The 15827-nt window shown below is 49.4% G+C and overlaps 1 protein-coding gene across 3 annotated transcripts in view; it reads left to right on the forward strand.

The window, feature by feature from the left end:
* The window catches only part of GABRA4 (gamma-aminobutyric acid type A receptor subunit alpha4), a 654190-nt gene that overhangs the window by 115187 nt on the left and 523176 nt on the right, over nt 1-15827 (forward strand). The gene's annotated exons all lie outside the window — the stretch shown is intronic.

The raw sequence follows: 15827 nt of genomic DNA on the forward strand, positions 1-15827 counted from the left end.
GTGGTCTGCGCTGAAGGATATGTCTCTCAGTAGGGCCTTCCAAGAGTCTAAGGTGCCACTCGCCATGTCTCCGGTGGAGTTGGCTCCATCTTGCCAGGCCCTGGTTTCAGCTGCTGTCCATCTCTGCATCTCCTTCAACCAGTGTTCGTGTCTGTGGCTGGCTGGTTTCTTCCATGCCATGGCTATGGTTCTTTTTGCTAGGATGCATGAAATGTCCATCATTTTTACAAGGTGTTTGAGTTTGGTTGGTCTGGGGTAGGTGCCCAGTAAACATTCTCCCGGTGTCCACTTTCCATTCCTGCGTCTGTGCAGGTCTGTTTGACTTTGGATCACAGTTCCATCGCTTTAGTGCATGTCCAGAACATATGAATCAGGTCCGCTCTGTCGTTCCCGCACCTTGGGCATGCCGGGGAAGCTTGTTTGTTGAAGGAAGCCACCCTGTGTGGAGTCATGTATGTTCGATAAAGGACGTTCAGCTGGATCTGACCAAATCTGGAGTTCCTGGACACTTTCTTGGGATATATTAATGCTCTTTCCCATTCCCTGTCTGTGAGCGTGATTCCGATATCTGCTTCCCATCTCGCCTTCAGTGCCTCTCCCTTGGGGTTGGGTTTATCAGTGAGTCTGTTGTAGAGCCTGGAGATCAGTCTCCAGCCGTCCTCAAGATTGTGCATTTCCTGCAGCAGCGGGTCCGGAGTGGGTTCCTCTGGTCAGCCGTTCCAGTTTTTCTTGCTGGTTTGTTTGATACGTTGGTACCAGAGAAACTGACCACTTGATAGCCCTTCTTTGGTCTGCAGTGACTCGAGTTCTCTGAATTCTCCCTCCTCAAACATATCTCCCCATGTGTAAATGCCTGCCTCTTCTCATCTTCTTGCTGTGGATAGGTCAGATTCTGATTTGCACATGTCCACCAAGATGGGGTTGTCTGGGGAGTACGGATGTTTCACTTGCCTGATGTAGCAGGTTCTGGCCCATACCTGCCTGCCAAGACCGATGACCAAGGGGGCGTCGGGGGATTGTCGTAGGGGGCTCCATAGGGTTTCCCTGGGTGTTAATTTGGTAGAGAATTGACTCAGGAGTCCCAGTTCAGCGGACGGTTCATCCGAGAGCCACTTCGTGATGTGGCTAAGCTGCGCCGCAAGGTAATATAGCTGAAGGTCCGGTAGTTTTATTCCTCCCTCCTTGTGTGGGAGAGATAGTGTAGCCAAGGACAGTTTTTGCCTGTTGGGACCCCACAGAAAGTCTCTTATAAGCGCCTCTAGTTTCTTGAAGAAGGGTGGTCTTACGTAGAAGCAAATATTCAAGAAAAAATACAGGAACCGGGGGAGAATTATCATCTTGACAATCGCCGCTCTACCAGCCATTGCCAGTGGGAGTTTAGACCAGAATTTCATGGATCTGCGAAGGCTTGATATGGCAGCTTCCGTGTTGTGTTCGTGTGTGAGCATCGGAGTGTGGCTCACTTTAATTCCTAAGGTACCTGAACTTATCGAGTTGCCATTTTATTCCTATAGCTGGGAGATCAGTCTCTGCTAGGCCTCTCAAGCCAGCCAGGGGGAATGCTTAAGATTTGTGTCTGCTAAATTGTATTCCGGAATATTTCGAGTAATTGTCTAGTACCTCCAGTGTGGTCGGTGCATTGACCTTGGGGTCATTTAGGTACAATAGAACGTCATCAGCGTAGAGGGAGATTATGTTGTAGGCATTGCCGACCTTGATGCCAGCGTCGAAAAATTGTTGCCTGAAATATATGGCAATCGGCTCTAGGCCGAGTATATATAGCATTGACGAGAGTGGGCATCCCTGTCTTGTGCCCCTCTCTATCTGCCAGGGTTCTGACATCGTTCTGCCTGTCTTCACTCTTGCGGTTGGAGTGTTATATAGTACCGTGATCCATCTGATGAAGCCCTCGCCAAACCCAAATCCTCTCAGTACCTCGATAAGCCACTCCCAGTAGATGGAGTCGAAGGCTTTGATGGCGTCAAGTGAAAGCACCGCTAGGTCCTCATCCTTTTCATAAGTCTCTGCCATGATGTGTTGAAGCCTTCTCAGGTTAGCTGTGGTGTTGCGACCGAAAAAAAAACCGTTTTGGTCTTCGTGGATTATGGAACCCAGCACTCTGGCGAGTCTACCAGCTAATATGGTGGTGAGGATCTTGTTGTCATAATTTAGCATGGCCAGAGGGCGATAGGAGTCGCAATCAGTGGGTGTTTTGTGTGGCTTGAGCATAGGAATGATTATTGTCTCCCTCATAGTGTTGGGCAGCACCCCGTCTGCGTAGGCCTCTTGATATACTTCGTGCAGGATTGGAGTTAGGGTGGATTTGTGTGTTTTATAGAACTCAGATGGGAGGCCATCACTTCCGGGGGCCCTGCCGGTGGCGAGCGATCTGATTGCTCCCTTCACTTCCTCGGCCGTGATCTCCTTCTCCAGTTCGTCCCTCTGTTCATTGGTGATCTTGGGGAGGCCTATCTCTTCCAGTGTATCGATGATTTCGTCTCTGGGAATTTGCTTGTCGTGAGTGTACAACCTGGAGTAGAATTTGGCGAATGCCTTGTTAACTCCCGTCTGCGTCCTGTGAGATGTCCCTTCTTCGTCTAGTATCTCGGTGGGGAGATGCTTAGGGTGTTCCTTCCTGCATAGCCAAGCCAATAGCCTACCAGGTTTATCCGATTCTTTATGGGATCTAGTGGTGTACGTTGCGTAGTCAAATTTATCTAATCTGTCCCAGGAGGATTGGCAGTTCTCGCGGAGCTCTTTCAGTTTCATCTCGACTACTGGAGTGATGTTAGAGGAAGATTCCAGGCGTGTTATCTCCAGTTCCTGTGCCTCAAGGGACGCCTTTAGTTGCCTGCGGGTACCACCAGCTTTCAATATTATTTCACCCCTTGCCACCACCTTCATGGCCTCCCACAGTGTGCTCCAGGTGGATACTGAGCCCTTGTTGATGTCGACGTATTCTTCAAGTTTTTCGGTGAGGTCCTCTCTGAACTCTGGGTCTTCGAGGGCCGCAACAGGCATCCTCCACATAGGGATGGGGGGTCTGGGTCCTTTAAGCTGCCATTGCATGATCAGTGGTGAATGGTCGGAGACCGATCTGCCCAAATACTTTGAAGACTCCACCCATTGCATTTGTTCTCTATCAACGAAGAAGTAATCAATTCTTGTGTAGACTCTGTGTGGAGCTGAGTAGTAGGAGTAGACCTTTTCCGTGGGGTGTTGTTCTCTCCATATGTCCATTATGTGAAGCTTCGTTAATGTCTCCATCAGGGCGCACGATGCAGGGTTTCTTGTTTGGGGAGGAGGTATTGATCTGTCCATGGCAACATCCACAACACAATTAAAGTCACCGCCCCATATAAAGGTTCTGTCTCCGTGTTGAGCCAGCTTTGCACTGATCATTCCGAGGTGCGATGGTATCCCATGGGGTGGAAAGTATGAGTTAACTAGGCATATCGGGATTTGCTCTATGGTGCCCCACATAATCACAAAACAACCTTTTTTATCAGTCTCGTACCCTTGTAGCTGAAAGGGGACATTCGGGTTTACCCATGTGAGCACACCCCTCGCATATTTGGAGTAGGGGGATCCCTTCGGCGTCCCATCCCATCGGTCCGCTAATTTGGCCATGGCATCTTCTGTGAGGTGTGTCTCTTGTAGCATCGCAATTGAAACTTTCTTCCTTCGGAGGAAGGATTGTATGCGGTTCCGTCTGAGATACGAGCCCATCCCCCTCACATTCCACGTCATCACGTTGAGTTGTGACGCCATTGGGTCGATGTTTCGGGGCTGGCGGGGGGCTCCATCCTTGGGGCCTGGAGTGACGACGATCTGTACTCAGGGGGTCGCAGACAGGGACGGTCTGAATCTGTACTTCTTATTGCATTTCTTACACCCGGCGTATGTTTCTTCGGCAGCATTGATTTGAAGACTGTGTAACTGTTGAAACAAACAACATAACTCAAACTGGTGCGCCCAGCGACTACTCTCGTGTCGTGGTGCTCAGGCGCTCTCGAGCCGTCTAGGCCCATCCGGGCTTCGGGCGCGAGTTGGGTCTGGTGGTGGCCTGACCCGGGTGGGTTGTTCGCTGGGGGTTGGGATGGGGCCCGGCGAGGAGGCCGAACGAGGGTCGTTTCCATATAGCATGCTGTAACTGGATTACCTTCTGAGATACGGGTTCAATTGTTGCTGTGCTGTCTCTGTGCTGTATGTGTCCTGCTTAGGTAATCTGAGGAGCTCAGTCCTTATTATGTGGAGTGTCCCTGCCATCGGCAAGGTTGTTGTCCTCGAGCCACATGTTGGCGGCCTCTGGGTTTTCGAGGAATATCGCTCGTCCTTTATGTATAACTTTCAGGCGTGAGGTGTAGAGCAGCCTGTATTTCAGATCTAGCTGGCGGAGCCTTGCTTTGATCGGTACGAAAGAATTTCTCTCTCTCTGTACTTTCTGGGTGTAATCCGGGTATATGGTTATCTTAGAGTCTCCCCTTTCGATAGGACTTTCTTCCCTGGAGTGTCTTAAGATGGTTTCCCTATCTTGAAAGTTTAGTATCTTGGCAATTATTGGTCGGGGATGCAAGCCAGGGGGGGGGCGTTTTTGGAGGGATCTGTGGGCCCTCTCGACGGCGAATCCCTGTGTCATCTTCCCGGCTCCAATCTCTTGCAGTAGTAGGGATTCTACGTAGGTTGTGGTGTTTGAGCCCTCACTTCCCTCCGGAACCCCCAGGATCCTGATGTTGCCCCGTCTGGCCCGACCTTCAGCCTCCTCTGCCCTTTCTTCAAGAGAGTGAACTTTCCTTTTCAGATCGGCAACCTCAGACCGTAGTGATGCGGTTGCCCCGGCCGTTTCTTCTGCTGAGTTCTCAATAATCGTCACTCTTTCCGTCAGGTTGCGTGCGTCTTGGCGGATGAGTTCAATGTCAATTTTGAACTCATCTATTTTGGAGTCTATATGGGTCCTCAATGAGGCAATGGCTTCCAATATTTGAGAGTGATTGTCTATGGATTCACCCTCTTTTGTTTGGGTGTTTTCGGCAGCGCTAGGTTTAGCCTGAGTGGGTGTTTTCGGCTTGGCAGCAACGAAGGAGTTCATGGTGGCTGCTTTGGCTTTATTCCTGGCGGCCATTTTGGAGCGGCTCTAGTGTTGTGACTAGGGCTCTGTGCTGGGGTGAAATTTCAAGTCCCTTCTGCTAGGGCTTAGGTGGTGTTCACAGGGTTGTTGTGGGCTGCAAGTTCAGTGGAGATGGTAGGGGGTGATTAGGAGTGCCTATCCTTGGGTCTGCGTGGGTACCCAATCCCCGTTATATAGGTCCAAAAAAGGGGCTTCTGTTTCTTAGGGGCCGTTGCCTTCCCCCCTATCTTGAGGGCTACTAACGTTCATGTGGCACTGGGGTGATGGTGGTGGTGGGATTAGGTTCACCTCTTGTGGGGTTGTAAAGGCAACTTACCAGGTGTCTGTGACCCCCAGTACCAGGGGACTGTGGATGAGTACCTCTCGTGACTGTTGCAGGGTCTGTCTCGGTCTGTCTTTCCGCGCTGCTTCCTCCGTAGCTCCGGTGTTCCCGCCTCCTGGTGTCCGGGTCGCCAAGAGATTTCGGAGGGGAGGTGTGCCGCAGGGGCTGCTCCTCCGTGGTCTCGCCGCCGAGTCAACTGCAGCATAGGAGTCGGGTGTGGGCCCGGGGACCGTGTGCTCCCTCTTCGGGCTGTTCGCGGCGCTGGTGGCGTCCGCGTATCACGGGCTGGGGATGATTGAGAGGCTCCACTGGATCAGCAGTCGCGGAGCGAAGGGGCCGCCTGACGATGGCTCCGGAGTCTGGTGTGAGCTTCAGGCTGCCGCCGCTCCCAGGTTCCTCGGTCCTTGGTTCACTGCCTCCCACCCGGCCAGTAACCGCCGACGGAGGTGCTTCTCCGCGGTTTCGTTACATGGCGCGTGGCGCCATCTTGATTTCTTGCGAGGCGGGGGGAGTGCAGTTTGGGGCCGCTGGTATCGTCACGGGGGTCTGATTCCCCGATTGAGCAAGCGGGGCTTGTCGGGATCAGCTTCCTCCACCTCCGTGGTCCTTTATTATTGATGCAGCTTCGCTCGAGCCGGGATAAAGGATCTGGAAACGGCGTCTCGGCCGGAGCTCGGCGGATCAGCCTCCGAACGCCATCGGCTCCAGGCCACGCCCCATGCATTGAAGCCATATTAATGGGATGAAGGCGCTATACAAATGAATGCTACTACTACTACTACTACTTTGAACAGCAAAATCAAATGCACGTTAGAACACCTAGCACTTGGGAAATCAAATAAAGTTATCATTTTAAGTAAACATTGTTCTCTTGGGAGTTCAGTGTATTAAAGTAGAAAACTTGTGTTTTAGAATTTCTTTGGAGCAGTCTACCTTAGACGTCAATCATGTAGCACGGAAAGCACAGGCTACAAAATGCAAAGTTGCACTTTTGGCCTAAAAGAAAAGGTTTTACACAAATTGCATAGATGTTGAAACAAAAGAACTGACAGGGGTTATTAAAACATCTGCAAAGAATTATCAGGAAAGCCTCCAAACTCTGTTCATATACCTCTTACCCAGGAGTTTTGCAATCTGCTACATAACATTTTGTTGTGAAAAAAGATCATAACATTAGATGTCCAATTTTAGACGATCGAATTCCGGTCTATAATGACTGTTACCCCTTCTGCGCAAGAGTTGTCCAAATTTTGGTTACTGTCTGACAGAACGGACACTAGCAAAAAGTACCTGTACTCCACATGGGTTCTGTAGACAATCATGATAACACTCTCATCAATTGTTGAAAATCGATGGTCCTGTAGGCTGCTGATTTGAGTTAATTATCGCTTGATGTGCTTTGTGCTCTGACGTAAACTGCGCTGAGAATGGCCGCATTTGGCTGGCTTGCAAACCCCGGAGCAGACGTGGAGGGGAGGCGAGAGTTGGGATGCTGCAGCACAGTGGGAACATCTGTGCACGCTCCCCACCTGTTGCCTCACCCTGGCACGATGCAGTACGTTGCGGTGCAAATATCACAGAAGTGTGTGCTCCAAACAATGTTCTGATAACACATTTTGTATTGCTCCACAATTCATTTTAAATTGTCAAAACATGCAATGTGCACAAAGCAGCCTGTTAAAAGTCATGCTATTCAAGTCTTTTGTAGTCACAGAAAGTTTGGCCATGTTACCAATTTAGGCATCAGACTGGCTACCTATTAACATTCACATTCTTTCAGGGTTCTCCACTGGATTCCGATTGACCGACCTTCAAGGCCAAGTACATTACCCACTGTGTGCATTACCCACAGTGCCCTCCACAAGACAGGCCCTGAATTCATCCAACACAAACTTACATGCTATGAACAGAACACAAACCTTAGATCTGGCTCTACGCTCCTCCTTGTGAACCCCCCCTTCAACTCCACCAGAATAGGAGAATCCTCTTTCTCTTTCCCAGCTCCCACTCTATGGAACTCCCGATCGCTCTGCATCTGCTGCATAGAAGACCGCCTCTCCTTCAGGAAGGCCTTCAAAACCTGTTTCTTCCCTCCCCCAACCTGGCGAACCTTCCCCACCTTATGTTGTCCTTCATAACACCTAGGCTGTGACACTGTTTGCCACCCCAGGACATCTCCAGAGCAAGGTAAAGTATATCTCATGGCAAACTGGACAGTCAAATTCCATGGCCACATTACAAGCTAACCCAACACATACTACAACGTTGCATTAAACTGCTTTTCCTGTACACATTCCCACTTAACTTAGTAAAGTTCATTTTGGTGGAAAATATTTACAATTATCATGAATTTCCTTACGGAATGCGATTTACATAGGGGGTAATTCATAGAATTTCGCGCACACGAGGCGCACGCGGCTGGCGCACAGTGTGCGCGTGCGAATGTCTGCGCCAGCCGCATGCGCTAAAATCGATTTCCGCGCACAGCGTATTCATGGATTTTAGCCTCCAAAACCAGCCGTGGCGCAGAGTGGTGCAGCGACCCTGCAGCAGAGCCAGTTATGCTCCCAAGAACGCCCTTGCGCAAGGAAAAGCCATCAAAATCCCCAATCCAGCGCAAAGGGCTGCGCTAACCCTGGACCAGTTTACAGGGCTGCCAAACAGCAAACGCCAAGCGGGGAACGTGTATTACTGGGGTTCGCGTGAAGTTTCACACGCGAAAGGGCCTGTGCGAGTGGGGTATGTGTATCACTGGGGTTTGCGTGAAGTTTCACACGCGATTGGAGCAGGGTACGTGTATTACGGGGTTCGTGGGAAGTTTCCCACGCGAAAGGGCCTGTGCGAGTGGGGTACGTGTATAACTGGGGTTCGCGGGAAGATTCACATGCGATTGGAGCAGGGTACGTGTATTACGGGGGTTTGCAGGAAGTCTCACACACGATTGGATCCGGGTACGTGTATTTTGGGGGTGCGTGGGAAGTTTCACACGCAAAAGTGCCTGTGCGAGTGGGGTATGTGTATAACTGGGGTTCATGGTAAGTTTCACACGCGATAGGCCCTGTGCGAGCGGGTTACGTGTATTACTGGGGTTCGTGGTAAGTTTCACACGTGATTGGAGCAGGATACGTGTATTACGGGGTTTGCGGGAAGTTTCACACGCGAAAGGGCCTGTGCGAGTGGGGTACGTGTATAACTGGGGTTCGCAGGAAGTCTCACATGTGATTTCAGCAGGGTATGTGTATTACGGGGGTGCGCAGGAAGTTTCACACGCGAAAGGTCCTATGCGAGTGGGGTATGTGTATTCCTGGGGTTCGCATGAAGTTTTACATGCGAAAGGGCCCTGTGCGAGTGGGTTACGTGTATTCCTGGGTGTTAGGCAGAAACCTGTGCAGTTCCCTCTGGGACCACTGCAAAAGATTTAGGACTACAGGTGTTTGGCAGTAAACCCAATTGGTAGCAGTCTGTACCACCCAGATTTACCTGGTAGCTGTGGCTGAGCAGTAAGACTTCCCTCAAGAAGAGTTAGGCCGTATTTGGAGTATACAGGATAGGGCAATTTACACAGTAGAACATGCAGACACTGATCAGAGCTTGGGTGTAAAGATATATAATTATTTATTTAAAACACATCTATGGAAAACACACTGGCGCTAATATAGCAAACAACTTCAATCACAGTTACTATAAGTATATATCAATCTCATAACAATATTTTGACAAGTCTAGGTTCAACAGCACCACTTATTTGCAGACAAAGGTGAATGCTTTAACCTAGATGGCACTCTAGTAATTGTTAGAAAGGGAGAGAAAAAGGCAGGGTATGAAACCAACTCAGTACCAACACTTTTACGAAACAAACTCAAGGCGAGCAAGGCAGGGTCGACTGTAAATCATAAAGTTCAGAGGCCAGGCCCACTCGGAGAGAGGCAAGGCTGTATGTCCCAAAAGTATCACAGTGGAAATGCACTTCAAGTCTTTGTAGCAAAATGTCACAGCAAGTTTGGAGCACATATAGAACAAACGTTTAAGACGGTCTGGAGGCGACCCAATGGAAGGCTAAGGATTTAAGACACCTCACGCTAACCGTTTCAAGGGAAGCCAGGCAGACACAGTACCTTGAAAGTGAAGAGACAGCTCCGGCGGGGGCAGTTGTTCCTGGTGGTGGATGCAAGTCAGGGCTTTGCCAGAAGATGGGAGGATCTTGTCTTCGAGGAAAGTTGAAGACCGTTGCACCACCAGGGAAGAGACCAGCCGCGGAGTGCTCCGTCACAAGGCACCACCTTTTGGTCACGGTACAGTGGTCAGTGGCTATCCGGTTGCCGGGGTGCTTAGCACGGGCAATTCGACCACTAGACGTCCTGGAAGTGAAGAAACAGCAAGGGACTGGTTGTTCCCACCAGTCAGGGGAAGAAGACTCTCCAGCAGGGAGATCTCCTCTGTCGTTGGGAAGTGGTGAGTTGGTTCAGCAGGGCTCCACCAGAGGTGTCGTCGTAGCAGGGCGGCTCAGCTTTACCCTCGTCGGATTCTTAGGTCCTGTGGCGACTTCTGAAGTTCCAGTCCCAAAAGCCCTGCTTTTATGCAGAAAACATGCTAAGTGGTGTGGGGGGCTGCTCACCACTCGGGCCAATCATACAAGAGTGCGACTTGAGTTGGCAAGGCAACTCAGTCCAGGGTGCCTAAACCCCCTCCCATACCCCCTGTGGTACCCAGACAGAATGGCACCACTCTGGAGGGCTTCTGTGCAGAAGCCCGTCAAAAGTGGAACAAAGGGCTCAACCTTTGGTTTCGGAGTTACAGAGGCGAACACATACGCCATTTTAAAAACCGAGTTCTGGCAGAAAATACCAACCGGTGGATTTATTTAAGACAAATAAACCGGCGGTATGTTAGAGACTAATGTGAAAAAGTATTAGCATCCAACAATGGGAAGAATCCCATAGGAATATATTTGCGGTCGAATATAAAAAGTAGTGTCCACTGCCACCAGCCAAAACTCGAAGAGGGGGACGGGACAGTGCCCCCTCGAACAACAGACCCAGGGGTAATCGAATTACCCCTACCAGTACGTCCATAATAGGAGGGTTTGTACTATTTCTGTTAGTAAATGTAGGTCTAGTAAAGCCAATGGTGACTTTACATGCCCTGGGAGACAGTAGTCAATCCCAGGGTATGGAGTCTATGGTGGGGATCCTCTAGGACACCCCAGTGTTACGGCACGGAGGGTGCGGTGTAACACACATAGCAAAACACATGAGGCCCTATGGAGTAAAAGACCCCATAGCCCATAGAACACATTGACATTCAAAGAAATCAACCACATTCATGTCCAAGTGTGGGAGAAAAAGAGTCTCACTCTTGGCAGGATCAAAAAAACAAACTCCATGAATCCAACAAAGCTGCTGGGGGACTCACTAGGTTAGGAAATTCAGCCTAAGCAGAGAATTCTCCCTAACACTGGGGTTCGCATGAAGTTTTACACGTGAAAGGGCAACGCCCGTGAGCGATACGTCACAGACGCGCTTACGCGCTAAGGGCCTTTGGTCCAATGAAATCGCGTACGTGTGCTGACCCGCTTACACGCTAAGGGCCTTTCCTCGAATTACACGCTGACGTGCAATTTATTCACATGCCAAATCACTCCGTATCAAGCTGGCCATGCATACACACACGGAAGACCACGCTCCTGCCCTGAAGGCCATTTTCCTGCCCCCCAGAGCCCCGAGCACGCTCCCACCTGCCATGTGCTGCTGCCTAACTGTCTGCTGCCCACGTGCCCTGCTATTTGGTGCCTGCACATCAGCCATCTGCAGGGGTCCAGTTGCTGTGTCCACCCCTGCTGGAACAGAAGACTCCCGACTGGGATACCATCGCTCCACAGCCCAGCCCCAGGACCCAGTTGCCCACCCACTCCTGCCTCTGGGGTTGCCATGTCGGGCATATCTCCATCTTGCACCACTGGCAACCCCCAGCCAGAGAGGCAGAGGGCCACCAGCTTCACTGCCACCGAAGTTGGTGCCCTGGTGGAGCATGTCCTGGGGCATTATGATGCCCTCTTCGGAACATCACGCGCCAACAAGGAAGGATGGGAGAGGATCTGGGACGACGTAGTGGTTGCCATCAACGCGGAGGGGGTGGCATCCCGCAACATCAAGCACCTCAAGAAGCGCTGGGAGGACTTCAGGTCCAAGACCCTCCACAAGACCCGGCACGTCGCGGAGGGGGGCCGGGCATGCATGAGTAACAGTCCGGTCTAAATATTGCCATACAGTGGAGTCTGTTTATCCACTAATAGCTCAGACAACCAGTGGGGGGCTAATGAAATATGATCGCATTGCCATTTATGTCTATCATGTCTGCTGGAGGGTGATGCCTTGTCTAAAATTGTCATAGAATGCATAACCATTGTGTGCACAAATTTGCTCTATAAGAAAAAATGTATTTGACACACTATACACACCCCCTTACTGAGAACTAGCAAGCAGATCATTATTTACTGCAGTGTTAAGTATACCTTCATAGGATCCATATACACTCAAAAATGGCGACCCCTTTCTAATACTGAGGAAAGTCCTTCCTCTGTTACACACACGAATGGACTGGACTTGGCAGTCCTCTTTCGATGTCAAGGAATGACATTTGGCTTACACCAGTATTCAACCAAGGAAAAAGCCACGGGGTAAAGCAAATCTGTGAAGGCGAATGCACACACGACAGGTAAGCCTGCTTTGAAATCCATGCCACACTTGATTGTTGCTCAAAAACGTACAGAGAGTCTAATTGTACTCTCTGGTACCTTTGTCTCACACACAGAGCCATTCACTGACACGCGAGCGGTTTGAAATATCTAACCCAATATATAACAATGCAAGACAGCCTTGGGGATCATTATGGCCAAGTAAGTGTTACTCCCTGCCACTTAAATGCTTGAAAGAAACGCAAATCAGGTGAAACCTGTGAAATTGAAAGGCTTTTTGCATTTCTTTTAGATTCCATGATGCATTATGGGACATGTAGTATCCGGAATACCATAGAAACTCGGTACACCACTGAAATTTCTCTGCAGTACTTGAAACAAAAATCCCTGCCTTACACATAAAGTGGTAAATATGATTGATTCATATATCAAAATGTAACTATTGTTGGTTCAATATGTGACTTGTTTCAACAAAAATCCAAATAAATGTACGTATTGATTTACAGCTTGAATTCTTAAAATGGACTGGTCTGCCGCCTCATTTAAATTGATTCATGCAATCGCTTTGCCCATCACACCAAAAGAAATCACTTTTAAGGTTAGCAACCTGGCTACTTGTTTTGTATGCACACAAACACCACCATCACCGTTTTTATCATGTTTGAGTAAAACAATTTTTATTTATCTTTTTAGGTCACTACACTGACACATAGGAGCCATGTTGCCAGTGTAACGTGTTTCTTTAACCTATCGCGTCCTGAAGACGGGGCGTTGGACTTTACTGACAAGCTTTAAACTGCAACAGTGTTGTCCTTCTCCCTAGAAACATATTCAAATGTTGACGCTATTATACCATGTTGTTGTATAATTGAAAATGCGATCAAAATACACCATTACTAACATCACGCAAATTGTACATTGCAAATGTTTTGGTGTCTGCTTCTTCCGCCCATTTGTGTTTCTACAAATAACGAACGCTGGAAATAGATTTTTTATGTTGTTTTACCATGTTGTTTGATATAATAATTAAAATATGCTAAACACATTTCTTTGTCTATGGTGGGAGATATAATCCTATGAAATTCCTACTGTGAGGTAAATTCCTGACAAGTAGCCACCTTTCGGTGTGTTAGAGGTGGGTAGCTAGTGGTATATGTACGTTTTTTTCTGCTCTATCTCTCCTCAAATACCACAGCCACCTTAAAAAATTGAGGAAACCCTTGTGCTCAAAACACTTGCTTATCCCCCACGCATGAGTAACATCTAGATGAGGGTCCTGGAATGCGTAGGCCCAGCGCTCCACGCCCAGATCCTTCGGAGGCAGACCCGCCTGGAGTTGAGCGGTAAGTGGCCAAGCATTGCTGTGTGAGACAGGGCATGTTGCAGTGTGCTCGTAGTCTGATGCTTGCCTTATGTGTGACATAGGCCATGTATGGATGTGTGTGTGCAGGAACATCATGGTCATGCATGTGAGACCAGTAATGTGTGAACCACATGGTTGGTGCATGTGTTTTAATGCAACATGGGGAGCTCTATGCGGAATGCACACATGAAAGCATGGCTGTCTCTGTTCCTGGACATGAAGGGGGGGTGAGGAATGGGTGCTGATGTCATGTACATGTATGGTGCACATGTGTGTGTGTGTGTGCCTGAGAAGTGTGTATGTGACTTTGAAATGCCATGGATGCATGTGACTTTGAAGGCAACATCATGGTTTACAGGGGCCCTTCTACATGGATGTTGATGTTGATTGCAGGTGCCAGGACTGTTTCTGCATGTGTGTTGTGTGCATTCACCCATGTGTTGTGGAATGACAGGATGGAAGTGACATTTGACAGTGCCACTCATGTGTTATTGCTTCCTGTCTATGGTATTTTGCACTGTACCCTGATGCTTGTGTTCTATGTCTCCCTCTACGCAGTGTCAAGTGAAGAAGAGGGCGGAGACACCCCCACCCCCCAGCAGTGCGGGGCACCTGCCAGCAGGCCCCCACTCATGTCCCACTCATGTCCCCTTGCACCGCCACCCCTCAGCAGTGCAGGGCACCTGCCAGCAGGCCCCCACTCATGTCCCACTCATGTCCCCCTGCACCCCCACCCCCCAGCAGTACAGGGCACCTGCCAGCAGGCCCCCACTCATGTCCCCTTGCACCCCCACCCCCCAGCAGTGCAGGCCACCTGCCAGCAGGCCCCACTCATGTCCCACTCATGTGCCCCCTACACGAAATAAAGATGCACAGTCATGGCCCACTTCTACGCCAAAAAATACCACATCACGCCACCCCATTCTTGAGACGCAATGATTTCCCAATCCACCCCACACTGACATGCCTATCTCAAGACACAAACCACACATGGAACTAAAATATGAAAAGGTATTATGTACATAAATAAATAAATAAATGAAATGAAAGCATACCAAAATATCAAACATGAAATGAAAAGCATGTGAAAAAGATGAAAGAATGAAAATGATAAGCAATGCAAAAAATCTGAAAGAAAAACAGTTCAAACTCTTCCTCCACCAACGCAAATCCAAAAAAAGGTAAAAAAAGATATCCATTGTTTCATGTTCATAATGATAAATAAAAATGCGAAAGCAATCCATAGTCCAACTATTTACAATACATTGTCCTGAAAAGAAAAACCATTACCCCATGTCCATAATGAAAAAAAAAATCCAAATGAATCCTTGATGTAACTATATACAATCCATTGTCCAAAATAAGAATCCATTAATCCATGTGCAAAAATCCCCCCAAAAAAATCAATCCATTGTCCAACGATGTAAAGGGTCCATGAGCTCAACTAAACAAATGAAACCTACCTAAGAAACTACCTAAAAATATAACTATATACAAATGTGTGTGGCTTTGTCCATTGACCACAAATAAAAGGAAAACGAAAAGGAAACCTAACTCTAAAAACTATTTACAATGGCAGCGGACTAGTCCGACGGCTCACTTTTGGATGTCCTGGGCCAGGGCATCATCGAACTCCTGCTCAATGTCCTGGAGGCGGGCCTCTGTCCTGGCCCCGAGGTCTCGCAGGGAGGCACTCATGGCCTGTTCCAACTCCCTGCGAGTTGCCTGGAGGCACTCTGCCCGCCTCAGGGCCCTCCGCATGGAGTTCTCAGCCCTGACCATCGTGAGCCGTGCCTCTTCTGCCCACTGCCGCACTGCATCTATAGCATGGCCTAACCGCTGCCACACGGAAGACACTTCCAGTCCTGGGTCCTCCTGCCCTCTGGCCGATGCCTGCCCCTCCGATGACGAAGTCCCTGAGACATCATGGCTCCCACCTTGTTGCTGCTGCTGCTGTGTCTCTGCCTGTGCCCTGGCTCTTGCTGCCTGCACATCCTCCTCCGGCTGGGGTGCAGTTGTTGATGTGGCCACCCCTGCTGGACGTCCGACTCCCAACTGTGGCAGGGATGTGTCCTCCACCAGCCTGGCTGCAGCATCAGAGGCAGCTCCACAGGGTACGCAGGTGATACATGGGTGGGAAGATGGCATGGAGTATGACTGGCACATAGGGGGTTCAGTTGAGGAGGGGGTTGGAACAAGGTCCAGCAAACAGAGGAATCCAGCCCTGGTGTGCTGTCCCAGTAGGTCAACGCGGTCAACGAGCCATTCGAGATGACGTGCAGTCTCCTCATGAAAAGACTGCAGGTCACCTCGCATGGCC

This window comes from Ambystoma mexicanum, chromosome 6q, assembly GCF_040938575.1.
Source record: "Ambystoma mexicanum isolate Mex_15411 chromosome 6q, UKY_AmexF1_1, whole genome shotgun sequence".
Taxonomy (NCBI): domain Eukaryota; kingdom Metazoa; phylum Chordata; class Amphibia; order Caudata; family Ambystomatidae; genus Ambystoma; species Ambystoma mexicanum.